The sequence below is a fragment of the Astatotilapia calliptera genome, chromosome 17 (genome assembly GCF_964374335.1).
Source record: "Astatotilapia calliptera chromosome 17, fAstCal68.1, whole genome shotgun sequence".
Classification (NCBI taxonomy): domain Eukaryota; kingdom Metazoa; phylum Chordata; class Actinopteri; order Cichliformes; family Cichlidae; genus Astatotilapia; species Astatotilapia calliptera.
Window position 1 is genome coordinate 20,681,705 of NC_137438.1, and position 16,123 is coordinate 20,697,827.

The 16,123-nt window shown below is 42.4% G+C and overlaps 1 long non-coding RNA gene across 1 annotated transcript; it reads right to left on the reverse strand.

Annotated features, from left to right (window-relative positions):
- Positions 1–3,681: 3,681 nt before the first annotated feature.
- LOC145421244 (uncharacterized) lies at positions 3,682–4,571 on the reverse strand. The gene is made up of 3 exons (XR_013902572.1): positions 4,454–4,571; positions 4,257–4,368; positions 3,682–4,176 (listed from the first exon to the last, which is right to left on the reverse strand). It is a non-coding gene; the product is annotated as an uncharacterized LOC145421244 (long non-coding RNA).
- Between the last annotated feature and the right edge of the window lie 11,552 nt (positions 4,572–16,123).

The window sequence follows — 16,123 nt, forward strand, 5'->3', positions numbered from 1 at the left end:
GTATAAAATAACAAATAAAATAACATATGATAAAATAACGTGTTAAATGGGTGGAAATCCCTAGATCAATGTTTATATTAACACTCACGCATTGACTCTGTCGGCTATGTTTTGCCATGCATGCTCTCTTTCTTTTGCAGCTGTGGCTGTGTTACTTTTTTCCGCGGAATTTGCATGTTATCGGCATATGCTGCCATCAGAATTTCGGCCTCAAGCGCTGTAAAATACATTGACCGCGCCTTCTTTCCCTCCGTCTCCATGGTGACTCGCTTAATCTGTGCTCCGCTTATCAGGGCTTTATGTATCCTCGTCCGCGCGCTTCACTTGGGGTTAAAGCAACTCCGCGTTGACTGAACTAATTGTTATCAGCCTTTCTGAAACCGAATATTCCGAGTTGGACAGTTCGGGGTTACTCAACCGTGAGTGTCGTTTTTCACTCTGAGTTTTCCAAACCGGCTTCCTGAAACAGGGCCCTGCTGATGAGATCTAACCAAATTCCTATCACGTCATAACATAAATAATCCTTAATTTGAAAATTCTCAGAAAAAACAAACAAGAACCACAGAAAACCCAATTTATCTGTCAACCTATCTGTCAACCTGTCAACCAAGAGTCGGAACATTAGTGTGTCAGAGCTGTTCTGGAAACACTTATACAACGTATGAGTAACAGGTCAGACTGATTGTGGCTCATTGCTGTGAAACTGCAACGAGAAACTTTGACCTGAGACCAGACTGACGATAATAATGACATGTGGCTTAAACGTGGTCCCTGGGCCTATTTGAACCATTTATCCAAAGCTTCCGGTGACATCTAGTGGACATAATGTGGAACAACACCCAGAACACACCAGGGAGATCTACAGCAAATAAGAATGAAACTATTTGTTAGTAATAATAATAATAACAACAACAACAACAACAACAACAACAACAATAATAATAATAATAATAATAATAATAATAATGACAGCAACAACAACAACATGCTTCACTTTAAGGGCAAGACACAGTCAGTGTGCTTAAACAATACACCAGAAGTAAAAATTAGTTGATTAATCTGCCTCCATCTCTGGTTTCAAATCATTTGTAACTGATTGCAGTCACGTGATAACTTTATTAGTTTTGTGAGATGTTGTAGAAGTGAACTAAAAGAACAGTACTTGTTTGCCAGATGTTGCTGTACTTGAATAAGTTTTGATGGGAAGTATGTAGGTATGTAGCAGTTTCTCAAAGATGCATCAAGGTTTGGGTTTCGAGGCCTGAATGTGTTTGTGAACACCTCAGTGGTTTATCTGTGCAAAATACAGGTCCGAAAATATTCATTGAGTCCCTCATACAGATATGAAACATATTTTGGACCAGTGGTGTAGGTCACTCACAAATTTGTGATGAATTCATTTATCAATGAATTTTTATGGACAGGATTTCTAAGCGCCAAGTGGCGGAGGGCTTTCACTTAGGTGGCCTCAGAAGCTCATCTCTGCTTTTCGCGGATGATATGGTTCTGTTGGCTTCATCGGGTGATGGCCTCCAGCTCGCACTGGAACGGTTTGCAGCCGAGTGTGAAGCAGCGGGAATGAGGGTCAGCACCTCCGAATCTGAGGCCATGGTTCTCAGCTGGAAAAGGGTGGAGTGTCGGGGACAGGGCTGGACTGGGACAAAAAATCGGCCCGAGCATTTTGACTAGAGACCGGCCCACCAAAAATGTGACGTCATTCAGGGGTAAAACCGCAAAGGATTCTGGGAACTTGTGGCAAGAGGTACTAGCGCATGCAGGCTTTCAATTGAATTTAGTTACACAGCGATAAAAAGAAACACAAAAAATGGCAAGAAGCTGTTGTATTATTAACTGCAATAGCCGGTGTTGTGCCAAAAAGTGATTGTCTGCCAAAAACTGATTGCTCGTATTTAAATTGCTATAAGTAACTTGTTGGGCTATAATATGTGAAACATATGTCAAATGCATCCCTCACGGATGACATAAAGTCATCTCTCTTGCTCCATCTCTCTTTGCTGCTCTTCTGTCTCCTCTGTCACAGACTTCTCCACTTTTGATGATAAATCAGCCTAGTGCAACATGTAAGGATTGGCACAATTTGTTAAGATTTTTGAGGAGTTTGAGAAACTAACCTTAAGCATAAAATAAAATTTACTATCAGTAACTTCATAGCACCCACCCAGCAGTATATAAACTCCGTCATGCTAGCTAGTACGCAGTACCAGTTATTCTAAGCGACTGTAAAAAGTCAGCACAACGAAAACAAACTACAACTAAACTTGGTTTATATCTGACACAGATAGACAGCAGGGCCCTGTTTCAGGAAGCCGGTTTAGAAAACTCAGAGTGAAAAACGATACGCAGGGTTGAGTAACCCCGAACTGTCCAACTCGGAATATTCGGTTTCAGAAAGGCTGATAACAATTAGTTCAGTCAACGCGGAGTTGCTTTAACCCCAAGTGAAGCGCGCGGACGAGGATACATAAAGCCCTGATAAGCGGAGCACAGATTAAGCGAGTCACCATGGAGACGGAGGGAAAGAAGGCGCGGTCAATGTATTTCACAGCGCTTGAGGCCGAAATTCTGATGGCAGCATATGCCGATAACATGCAAATTCCGCGGAAAAAAGTAACACAGCCACAGCTGCAAAAGAAAGGGAGCATGCATGGCAAAACATAGCCGACAGAGTCAATGCGTGAGTGTTAATCTAAACATTGATCTAGGGATTTCCACCCATTTAACACGTTATTTTATCATATGTTATTTTATTTGTTATTTTATACATTTTATTTTGTGATGTGATGCGAGCGCAGGTGCAACCCAACAGGCCCCAAACGTTCCTGGCAGCAAGTAAAAATGAAATATAAAAATATAGTCCAAACAGGTGAGGTGTAATTGTATTATGAGCCATAGTGCTTGGTCTGTTTGTCCCATGTAAATCAATTGCAGTTAGAGGCTACATTAATTTTCTTTCTGTAAGCACTTATTGAAATTATCTGAGCACATTACAAGTACATATTTGCTTACTCTGTATGCTCAAATGTGACCCGTTATAGCCAACAGAAAAAAAGCGGAGGCCCGAAAAACAGGTGGGGGTCCTCCACCACCACCACTCACAGAGGCTGAGCAGTTGCCCTCAGCCAAAACAGTGGGCGCCCTGTGGCCGAAGGCATCTCTGCGGGGACATCCTCTGAGTCAATAACCCCGCAAGACACAAGTGCCTACATAAGGGGTAAATCCAAAATAATACATGATGTGCATACATCCTTTCTTCACAGTCACCTTTGCAGTGCTGCTCATTCATTTGATAAACTCTTTACCATAATGGATTATTTTGTAGTGAAGTTATTTTCCGACTGATTTTGCCTTCCCTCAGTCTTGGTTGTCTTTGAGAGCATAATGACAATGAAGTGTAAGGTGATTGGTATGTTTGTTAATTGCCATTTGGTCCCTTGTAAGTTATAAGTGACCTGTATAAACCTCATATTCTATCAGTTGATGGTGATGGTGTACTGCATCTGGTGCAGCCTCCTGTTGAGCCAGACCAACATGCAGTTGTGAGTAATACTCCACAGATTATATGAGTTTACAGTAGAACAGCAATGTTGTCTATTTCTTTACTACAGGAAAATAATGAAGAAACATTGACAGCTGTTACAGAGGAGGAAGCAACAGAGACACTTTATGAGGTTTACATCTTTTAATACTTTGTGTACAGGAAACACAGGCGACCAATAAAGCCAGTTGAACAAAACATCTGTTTATTCTTCTTTCAACATGTTGAGGTGATGGGTCAAAAGAAATGATTGTGACATATGGTGTCTCTGACTGCGCTTCCATCTTGTATGTCCGTGGGAGGGTCAGGATGTTCATGGTTTGGATCACTGCTGATGTTTGGTTCAGAAGGACAGTGTTCTCCTCTAATTGTGGCAATGTTGTGAAGAATCACACATGCCACAATAATGTCACATGCCCTTTCTGGGGTGACCCTGAGTCTTTGCAGGCACTGGAACCGGGCCTTAAGCATTCCGATAGTCATTTCAATTCTGGCTCTTGTCCTGCAATTAGCCAGATTATATCGCTGCTGTGGGCCCGGTTCAGGGTCAGGGTAAGGGGTAAGCAAATAGGGTAAACATGGATACCCCCTATCACCAAGCAAGTAGCCAGTGAACTCTCCTAAGACAGAAGGGTACACTTCAGTTCAAATGTCCCTGAAGCAATTGGTCTTTATATATTTTAAAGTATTCTCAACTCACCATGTCCAAATTTTGTGCTCAGTGTACATTCACGGAATATTTGTGAGTCATGGACAGAGCCTGGCCACTTGGCTTCCACATTTGTGATAATGTTGGCAGCATCACATATGATCTTCACAGTGCAGAGAACACAAATTAGCATCCATTACTATAATGAAATAATTTGTTAGTTTGACATGCTACAGGGAACTATGTACCTGTACATTGATGCTGTGGAAAGACTTCCTGTTCACATAGTCTCCTTCATTTACTGAAGGAGCAATGATTGGAATGTGAGTGCCATCTGTACAGCCAATCACGCCTGGGAACCGTGAGAATAAATGTAAAATTTAAGTAGTAGTTCAAGTATCACCACATCATGAATTAAGTTTTGGTCATCCTGATACCTGCAATTTTGTGGCATCCCTCTTTGATAAATCTTGTGGGTCTATGACCGGGGAACACCACAGACGAGTACAGGAGACGTTTCAGTGCAACTGTAACATTCCTGACTGCCCGACAGACGGTAGCCTTGGAAACGTGCTCAGCGTCACCAATATTATACAGAAAGCTCCCGTTTGCAAAAAACCGAAGTGCAATACAAATAATATGTAATGAACTGAGAGCATGTCCGCGATGTGTCACATGCGTAATATATGGCCTGAGGATGTTATCCAAATAACTTATAGATTGTGCTGAGAAACGGTAACGTTCGCACAGAAAATCATCAGGAAATGATAAAATGTCCAAACGCTCTCTGATCACTCTCTCCCAGCGGAGAGCTCTGCGGAGAATTTGTGCTTCACGATCTACTGGCTCTTCAAGGAAGGGGCACGCCATGTCTGACACTTCATACTGTCAGGTTTCCGACAAAGAGGCGGGGACAGTCAGGGTTAGTTGTAGTAAACCTGCTAGGGGGCAGGTTAGCTTCACGGAGTGTGTCGTCATAGTGACTCACTGAGGCTTCATCTGAACTCGCTTTGTGAAACCGAAAACCCGAAGTTTTCGTTAACTCAGGGTATACTTACTCAGTTTTTCCACTAAACCGGCTTCCTGAAACAGGGCCCAGGTCATAACTTCTTACCTGAAGTTCAGTTCCTCTGCCACTATGACCGGTGGCCGCCTCGGGTCTCTCCTCCTCTTGCCTCCCCTTTCCCTTATCCACCTGCTGGCCTCCACCACTTGCTGATGTTGCTAAATCTGTGGAAGCTATGCCATAGCTACCGCCAAAGACTTCAGTTATTTTTACACATTTGGCAGCGTCTGCCTGAAGGGCTTGTTTCTTTTTGGCCCTAATTTTTTCTGCACCTCCTTTCCTTTTTTTGTTCTCCATTTTCTTTAGTTGCTAAACAAGGGGGAGGGTGCATCCGACCTCCTCGGCTGTAATTGGTCCAGCCCAGAGTCGATCATGACCAATTGGCCAATCCAACACCTTTCATTATTTATACCCTTCCAAAAAAAAACAAAAAAAAACGATCAGCCCATAAAAACAAAAAATCGCCAGCGGCCCACCGGGCAAATGCCCGGTATGCCCGATGGCCAGTCCAGCTATGGTCGGGGATGAGTTCCTGCCCCAAGTGGAGGAGTTCAAGTATCTTGGGGTCTTGTTCGCAAGTGATGGGAAAAGACAGACGGACTGGTGCTGCAGCCGCAGTGATGCGGATGCTGCACCGGTCCGTCGTGATGAAGAGGGAGCTGAGTGTAAAAGCGAAGCTCTCTATTTACCAGAGGTGGGACCAAGTCATTGTTTTGCAAGTCTCAAGTAAGTCTCAAGTCTTTATCCTCAAGTCTCAAGTCAAGTCTCAAGTAATGTCAGGCAAGTCAGAGTCGAGTCTCAAGTCACTGGTGTAAAAGTCCGAGTCAAGTCACAAGTCTGAAACTTTGAATTTCAAGTCCTTTCGAGTCTTTAAAAAAAACAAACGAAAAAATAATGTTGCAGTTATATGCTAAATGTAAATATTAGACCATGTAATTTTAAAATCTGTGTTTTTCTCAACACATGACAAAATAGTGAACTTAGAAAATATACACAAATTGTGAAATTGCACCTCTTTAAAATGCAGCTCAATTAAACCTAGCTCCTAGAATAATTTTCACCGACAGTTCTGAGATAAGCTGCATGTTATTCTTGGATGCGGTTGTAGGACCAGCTTTAAAATCGCGTGACAAAAATATCATACACATTAAAAAAAACTGCATCACCAACGTAGCCTGGACAACATTTGCTAGTTAGATGAAGTCAGCTATCTCATCTTAGCATATTTATATGCATATTTATAATTATACGCTTCTTGGAGTGAGTGCATACACTCATGAAGTTTAGTAACTTCCGGTCACTGCAACAAGCCCAGGTACAGTTTACCGACGGATGGGTGCAGGACCTTGAAATGCACCGTGTAGAAAGTAAAGACCATCGTACGTATCATAAGTTTACCAGTCTCACAAATCGTCTTCATAAATACACATTCGTTAACCGTTTATTAATATAACCTTTGAGCTCAACGGTAATTAATTAGTAGTGGAAATAATTTCTGGTAGCATCACAGAAATGTAGCAGTGACAATAATATTGTATGCTGTAATCGTACTGGGCAATTAGTGATACAAAAAACCTGTTTTATCCTGTGAATAAAAGTATATGTTTTTGTCAATGTACCATAATAACAGAAGCGAAACGCAATATTGTGTCAGGACAATTCACTATTTATGCACAATAAACAAAGGAGCATAGCGCGACAATTTCTGTTCAGCGCCAGACTTGCTTGTAACCTATATCACCAATTATGTTAAGAAAATGACGTATTAACTACTACAAAACACTGACCTTTGTGTAAATGCTTGGAGCAGACTAACCTGTGAGCTGGAGTGTTCTAGGACGTTATATTTGATCTTTGAATGGCTGCAATCCAGTCGCCTCTTTGTTACTTCGGAAACATGGCTCGAACAATTTCTCTTCAACGACGTAATCCGATAACAACCGATCTCTTTACCCGTCGGCTTCCCGTGGCTGTCATGCAACCGGCTATTGCAGTTAATAATACAACAGCTTCTTGACATTTTTGTGTTTCTTTTTATCGCTGTGTGACTGATTTCAATTGAAAGCCTGCGTGCGCTAGTACCGCTTGCCATGAGTTCCCAGAATCCTTTGCGGTTCTACCCGTGAATGACGTCACATTTTCAATCTCCATATAATATGCATGTTAAATTTTATATTTGGGGTAAAATATCAAGTCTTTTCAAGTAAACCGGTTCAAGTCCAATTCAAGTCCCAAGTCATTGGTGTAAAAGTCCAAGTCAAGTCACAAGTCTTAGAACATTTTTTCAAGTCAAGTCTAAAGTCATAAAATTAATGACTCGAGTCTGACTCGAGTCCAAGTCATGTGACTCGAGTCCACACCTCTGCTATTTACCGGTCAATCTACGTCCCTACCCTCACCTATGGCCACGAGCTGTGGGTAGTGACAGAAAGACAAGCGGAGGAAATGAACTTCCTCCGAAGGGTGGCTGGCCTCTCCCTTAGAGATAGGGTGAGAAGTTCGGCCATCCAGGAGGGGCTCAGAGTAGAGCCGCTGCTGCTCCACATCGAAAGGAGCCAGCTGAGGTGGTTCGGGCATCTGACAAGGATGCCTCCTATGCGCCTCCTGGGTGAGGTGTTCCGGGCATGTCCCACCAGGAGGAGGCCCCGGGGCAAACCCAGGACACGCTGGAGAGATTATATCTCTCGGCTGGCCTGGGAACGCCTTGGTGTTCCCCCGGATAAGCTAGAGGAGGTGGCTGGGGAGAGGGAGGTCTGGGCTTCTCTGCTTAGGCTGCTTTCCCCGCGACCCGGCCCCGGATAAAGCGGAAGAAGATGGATGGATGGATGAAATTATCAATCCATCTTCTCCAGCTCCTTCGGGGAAACAGCGTCCCCCCTCTTGGTAGGAACACCTCCACTGTGGAGCAGCAGTGGCTCTACTTTCTCTGAAGCTGCGCCCTGCCACCCTTCAGAGGGAGCTCGTTTCCATGAAATATCTAGATTCAAATTACACAAAGCAAACCGGACAGAAGGCGTTTTATAGTTCAACAGCAACTTCGCTGAAAAGAAGCAGAAAGAAACTGGCTGCAGGAATGCATTTAAACCACTCGATGGCAGCAGAGTTCTCCTCACGTCACAACATGAAGCCATAACTCCAAAAGATGACTTTAATCTCCAGAAAATGTCCTCAGCACAATTCACAGCTAAAACATCTACCTCGGGGACTTCATGCTCTTTTAGAGGATTTTATTTACAAACAATGAGATAATGCATTTTACAGCTCTTTAAAATAAAAATAAAAACTTGCACAAATCACGTGTGCAAACAAATCATTGTGTGTTTCCAAGCTGACAAACTCAGAGGCTGCCTGCCTTTAAGCTGTAGTCTGTTCGTAGTTTTAATGATTGTTTATTTGAATTCCTGGAGTTTCAGTTTATCCCGGCCAGTCCGTGTTCTTTTGTGAGTCACTTCCTAGTTTTGGTCACCTGTGCTTTTAATTGTTTAACTTCTCTTGACTCATTATTCCTAACTTGTGATTCACGCATGTTTTCCCCTACACTATCTACCTTCTGTTGGCTATTTATTGTCTGAGTCTCCCCTTTGCTGCAGAGCAATGTCGTCCCACATTGCTCCGTGTTTCCTGGTTCCTGGTTTTTAGTTTTCTGAATTTTTGAACTTTATAGCAATAAAGCTGCGCTTCACTCTCTGCTTCTCCAGTCTAGCATTTGGGTCCTTATCTCGTCTGACACTTGATAATACTTTAAACATCTTTCCTCCAAGCTCCAAAACTCCAAAACAGTTTCCATCAGCATCATCAGTGCTGCAGATTTGTCCAAATGTAAACTGCATTTAAACAGAATCACTAGGAGACAAATGATGGTTAGACTGTAGAGCTGCTCTTCAATTTCCACATTAAACATCCCGCTTTAAAGCTTCCTCTGACGAGGAGTTTAAGGTTCCACCAGCTGTGATTCCTGCAAAACATGACATTCATTCTGCACATGCTGGGCAGCTTTCATCTAATCTCTGTGTGTTATTATTCACCACGTTATTCAAACAACAAAAGATTGACTGTCAATAAAAAACACACCTGAGTGCAAAGGTGTGACCAAAGTCAGACCCACCCTGGAGACTGGGGTCATTTTTTAACTGCTAGAGTTTCAGTTTGGTTATGTCTAAGTGATACCAAAACATTGCGGTTTGGGTTAAAATCGTGGCTCAAGAGTTGGGTGTTCGTCTTGTAATCAGAAGGTTGCCGGTTCGAGCCCCGGCTCAGACAGTCTCGGTTGTTATGTCCTTGGGCAAGACACTTCACCTACCGCCTACTGGTGGTGGCCAGAGGGGCCGATGGCGCGATATGGCAGCCTTGCTTCTGTCAGTCTGCCCCAGAGCAGCTGTGGCTACAACTGTAGCTTGCCTTCACCAGTGTATGAATGTGAGAGTGAATGAATAGTGGTATTGTAAAGCGCTTTGAGGGCCCCGAAAAGCGCTTTATAAATGCAATCCATTATTATTATTATTAAAATAAACTCCTTGTGATGATTAGCACATGCACTTATTCATAAGACTGCACAAAGTGACAGAAGACACAAACGTCGACTGCTTTAATTCTTTTAAACCAGGAGAGGCTGGTTGTTATTACTGTTAATCGAAACTCATTCAGTATAATTTTTAGTAGAGCCATGAATGACAAACTGATCTGCGTGTGTGTGAGAGAAAGCTGCCTGATGAAGAGCAATGCTGGAAATAAACTGACCTCTGGCCCGACAAATTTGACACCCTGTATACACGTGCGCACGCACACACACACACACGCGGTTTTCCATTTGTCCTGAACTCAGAGACCCTCTGAGCAGATCAGTGTGTGCCTGCTGAAGTCTATATTCAATTATACAGACAGACGGGGACAGAGGCAGGTAGAGAGACAGTTTCCATGGCTGGTTTTATATTTAGGGGTTTAAACCCTCGAGGGAAGGTAAAATATTTGACTGAGACCAGAACGCACAAACTCCACTGGTCACTCGGAACATTCAGAGCCAATACTGAGTTGAATAGTTTTGTGTCTGCACTGAAACACTGAGACAGAAAGTAGACAGCATAGTTTTGTGCTGCAGAAAAGCATGGCTGCTTCTAATATTACAATGCATTCAGATTACAATGGGTTTGGAATTGGTTTAGATTGGGACAAAGGTTATAAGATATCCAACCTTTAAGAGCTTTTTAGTTTAACTTTTGTATTTAGTAAGCAAAAAAAGCAGGCAAGCACATACAAATAAGTCTTGAGCTGCTCTTAAAAAAATTTCACAGATCTCAAATGTAATGGTAGTTCCAGTGTAGAATGAGGAACCACCAACAGATTCCATCGGTGACTCGTTCCTGTTCCACAGTTTCCAGCCCTTCTAAGCAAAAGAGAGTTCTGGGGTCAGTTTTGGTTCAGAATGGCAAATAGCTATACGGAAGAAATATAATGGGGTTAAAATGTGTTTACAGATTGCAGGAAGGGCTGCGCTGTATCATATCATCACATCAAGGGTTTAAACTCAGATAAAGGCTGGGAATAATGGGTTAAGAAACGTGTAGGGAGTCATGTTGGGGGTTGAATTGGTTAGCTTTGGTAAAGAATACATATAAAGAGGTTATGGTATCAATTTAATGGCATTAAAATGGTTTTAGAGGAAGAAAGAGTTAGAGCACAGAGGAGGTTCATGGATGTAGTGAAGGACATGGTTGGTGTAACAGAGGTGGATGCTGGGATAGGTGATGGAGGCAGTGATTCATTTATTTATTTATTTTTTCCTGTCCCGTTTGGTTCTTTTGCCATCAGAATTATTGTCTAAAGGCAAAGAAAGATGCCCAATGGATTTACTTTACCAAATGGACCATCCCAGCCTTGCTGTATTGGTCTATTTGATTCACCTTTGCTTTTATTGTTTATTTTATTTTATTTTCACTTTGCTAAACACGGGACAGACTTGCCTGGGGAAAGTAAAGGGAGAAAGAAAGAGGGAAAGAAAAACAGCAGGGAAGAGGAACGGTCATAAAGGGCAAAAAACAAAAACCAACAAAACAAACAGACAAAAAATACACATATCAATCACCTGGATCATCTGTTGAGAAAGAAAAAAGAGAAAACAAGCAAAAATAAAAAGAGAGCAATATAATAAACATCATCGCGATGATCTATGGGAATATAACAGTAAATACTAAATATTGAATATTATTGTACAGCACGTAAGATCGACAGCGCACAGTGTGCTTTGAGGTAGGAGCCAAAAAGGGTGTAGTTTGTGTGTGTGAGCACCCGTGTGTACACCTGTGAGCATGAGCGCGCTTGTATTTAAAAGGTTCCTTCATGTAATGATCTGCTAGAGGGTGTGGGGAGCCACAGCCCCGTCCTCCAGGGCATGAAGCAGGTATGGAGGAGATCCAGGCTCCAGACATCCAGAGACCCCCAAAGCACAAGAGACCAAGGAAGACCAACGGAGGGGCACCCGTGCCACTATCCCTGAAAGAGCTGAGGAGAGCCCAGTGATTCATTTAAAGACCACTAAAAGAAGCAGCTCAGTGCAAACTGAGAGAATGGAATGCTTCTTTTTTTTTTTTTTATGTTTTTTAATAGTTTTTTTTATGACTTTTGTGAGAATGTACTTAATTTCACTTTGCATGTTGCATGTTATAGTCATACTAAAGATATTCTCTTTTATGCTATTCCTTAACTCTGAGCTCAGACCTCATTCTTTCAGTGATCACCCAGAGCTTATAACTGCAGCTGAGTCACAGGTGAGGGCTGGTGTGCAGGTCAGCTGGCGAACTGAAAGCTTTTCTTGCAGCTCTTTCTTCATCTGAATTACTGCTGGTGCTGAAATCCAATGCCACACTTTTACTTCACCTTTCCAGCCTTGGGAACAAGATCCATCCAAACTATTCAACTCTGTGAAGTGCAAACCTTCACCTCTATTGAACTACTTGTCTCACATGAGCCACGCCAGATGCACACAACAGGGGGCGCTGCAGAAAGAGGTGAGCAAGCACCTATCATGGCTGAAGGTTAGGGTTTGTTCTGCATGAATTACATTTTGGGGTAATGGGATTCAACAGATTCAGATTAGATTCAGTTATCATGGTTACACTGGAAATAAGAGGGTTTTACAGTAGTATGAATGGTTAGTTACCATGGCAACGGCAGGACAGTGGTCACAGCACTGGCGTCTGTTCAAGTGTAAGAGCCGTTACCAATCCTCATCTGACTTGAACCCGCTAACTCTACTTTTCTCTCCCTTTTGTCTTCGTAATGTAGGTCTGTGGGTCAGAGACCCCCACCTTCTCCACCTGCTCATTTATCAGCCCAGATCATGCTGGGAGAGCTGGAGGGCTGAGGGTGTGGGGGCTGCAGAGTCATCTTTCTGACATCTACTCATATTTCTGCCTGCAGAGCGTCTGCATTCAGGATCAGTTAGGATGAAGCTCACATATACACCAGCTGTTTGTCCCAAAGCAGAATGTAAAGACGCCTAAAATACAAGATGGAGGCAGAACCTGAACTCACGGCTGATTTAAGGAGAGAAAACATCCTGTTGGAGGTCTTCATTGTTCTGCTCAGAAACAGGAAATGGTCTGAAAGGTGAAACAGTGTTGTTAGGTTGAAGATTATTAAATACAAAATGACATCCAGTTTATAAAATACATTTCAAAAGTGCATAAAGCAGGTCCTGCCCGAGGATCGGCTTACTTTTCTTAAACTTAAACTTACACACTACCCTGCCCTTCCCTTTAATCTTATCTGTGCAGGAAAGCATGTTTCTGGTAGTCCGTGGACTGTGTGCTGATGTCCAGGTCACTGTGCACATCCACTAGATGTTGACATGTTCCAGTCTGAACCTCACCTAGTTTAAGTGAAAGGTCTGATCAGAAAAATCCAAGAAGGAATTCATGAAGTTTAAAAACCTGGTTTCCAGTTTTCCAATCTCTGGTTCAGGGTGATTTTCTCAGTCATGTTGAGACCGCTTCTTTCTTCAGTTCTCCGATACTCGCACTCTGCTTTCTGTGATTTCACAACACCACAAACCTCTGCAGAAAACAAACATTACCTCTTGTTTAGAAACTGAGCTGTATTTCACTTAAAGGATCATTGCTGCTGATCAGAGCTGGGAATCCAGATAGAAATGAGATGTTTTCCTAGATTTTATCTGAAGATTCCAGCTTCCAAGTCTGAGAGAAGTGAGACCAGGAGAATGGCTGCTGTGCTTCAAGAATTCATTCCTAGGATGATCCCTTCAAAGTTGATTTCTTCTGTAGAGTCTGAGAACATTCAGAGGAAATGATCTGATCTGTGCAGGCATGACATCATCCCTCATCAAACTTAGCTTGGGTGGGTACTCCTTCACTAGCCACCCTCGGACGTCTAGTCGAGAAGGGGGTCTTGCTGTGGTGTATCGAAGTCGGATCTATTGTCGCTCATTAATGGTCAAGAATTTTTCATCGTTTGAACTACAGCTGGTTAAAATTGGAAATAAAGATCCGTGTTACTGTGCTGTAGCCTGTAGCATATCGTCCACCTGGAACAAATGGTCAGTTCTTAAAGGAGTTCAGTGGCTTTTTATCTTCCACCCTGAAGCTGTCCAGACTGGTTGTAATTGGGGATTCTAACATACACATTGATGATGACTCAGACCTCTTTGCCAGAGGTTTTTTTTTTTAGCATCATAGACTCTTTTCATTTTACACAGCATGTGTCTGGCCCCGCACATACCAAAGGACACACACTGGTCCCTCTCTCCTTTTCTGATGTTTTTCATTTAGTCTTGTCTGTCTCTAATGATGTTGATCTTTTTAATAGTCATTGTCTCTCCATTTTAGATAATATTTGTCCTGTTAAATCCAGATTAGCTCCTGTCTTAAAATCATTCCCCTGGATAAACGAAAGCATTTGCTGCTTAAAGCGTGCATGTGGTAAAGTGGAGCATTTGTGGAGAAAAACTCAGTTACAGGTTCATCTTCTTCATTTAAAAGACCTTTTAGCTTCTCTTAACACTTCAGTTCGATATGCAAGGGCTGCCTATTTCTCTGACTTAGTCTCAAAGAGCTGAGGTAACCCCAAGGTACTTTTTGATGCCATTAGTGATATTGTTGCTCCTGCTCCACCTGCTGTCCCAATTTCATTGAATGATGACTGTGAAAACTTTCTTTCATTCTTTGTTGGAAAAGTTAGCAAGGTGGGGAACAATATCTCTCCTTCTGTGTACCTCTTGTCTGCTCCAAATTCTTTTAGGCCTGTTACTTTAGAAAGGTTTTTTATTAGTGTCCTTACCTGAGGTGGTCAAATTAGTTGATTCAATTAAATCGTCCTCCTGCCCTCTTGATGTTTTATCTGGACCTTGGTTTAAAAAGGTCTTTCAGTCCACTGGTCCTAGTGTGCTTACAATGCCTCTCTGCTTTCTGGTCAGGTCCCTGTTTTTTGTAAAAGCGCTGTTACCATTTACCATTTACCATTTATTGCCAAGATTTTAGAGAAGGTTGTGGCCAAGCAACTCACAGTGGTTTTTGATGAACATTCTTGATCATTTCCAATCTGGGTTTCATAGAGCTCATTCCACCGAAACTGCAATTCTTAGAGTGTCCAGTGATATATTGATGAATTATTATGCTGGCGAGTGCACTGTTTTACTGTTGTTGGAACTGACCCCAGCCTGTCGGCCATCATATTCTGCTAGACTAAAACACTGGGTGCATATATCAGGAACTGCTCTGGAGTGGTTTAAATCCTAGAATCCGTTCATCTTGTGTGCACGATCCTTCTCTGTGGCTACCTCCATGTCCTCTCTCACCTCTCTTGCCTATAGTGTGGCACAAGGTTCTGTCTTGGGACCCATATTGTTTTTGTTGTATTTACTCCCCCTTCAGGAGATTCTTAGCACTGTTAAAGTATCATTGCTATGCAGATGATATTCAGCTATATATCTCCTTTAGGCCATATGATGTTTCTAAACTTCAAATCTTGCAGAGATGCTTAGATTCTATCAGAGGTTGGATGGCTGATAATTATCTTCAACTTAATGCTTAGAAAACTGAAGTCCTAGTCTTTGCTCCTGATAAATTTGTACCTTTGGTAGTAAAAAATGTAGGCCCACTCGGTTCTTCTGTTAAATCTTCTATTAGGAATCTTGGTGTTACCTTTGACTCGCTCTGTCCTTGGATATTCATGTTAAATCTCTGGTCCGCTCCTGTTTCTACCACGTAACAATCATTGCTAAGCTGAGTCCTATTGTGTCATGTTCCAAACTTGAAATGATTATACATGCTTTTGTTTCATCTCGTTTACACTATTGTAACTCGTTGTTTACCTGTAAGGCCTCCTTGGAACGTCTGCAGGGTGTTCAAAATGCTGCTGCAAGGCTTTAGACCAAGGCTTCCAGGTACTCCCATGTCACTCCCCGGCTGATCCAGCTGCATTGGCTTCCCATTAAATTCAGCATCCATTTTAAGATTATAATTCTGACCTGCAGGGCTCTGCACGGACTAACTCCAATTTACGTCAGTGATCTTCTTCATCCTTATATTGCCAGCAGGTCCCCGAGGTCGTTTGACGAGAGCTTGCTGGTTGTCCAGCACACTAGATTGAAAACAAAAGGTGACAGAGCCTTTGTTTCTGTGGCTCCCAGACTCTGGAACTCTCTTCCATTGAGTTTGAGATCTGTAGACTCTGTAAGTTCTTTTTAAAAAAAAAGTTAAAAACCCATCTTTTTAAACTTGCCTTTGGTTGATGCTGTTTTATGTTCTAGCGTCTGTGAAGCACTTTGTGATTTTATCTTGAAAGGTGCTATATAAATAAAATTTTACTTTACTTAAGACCCATGCAGAGTGATCTGAAACTA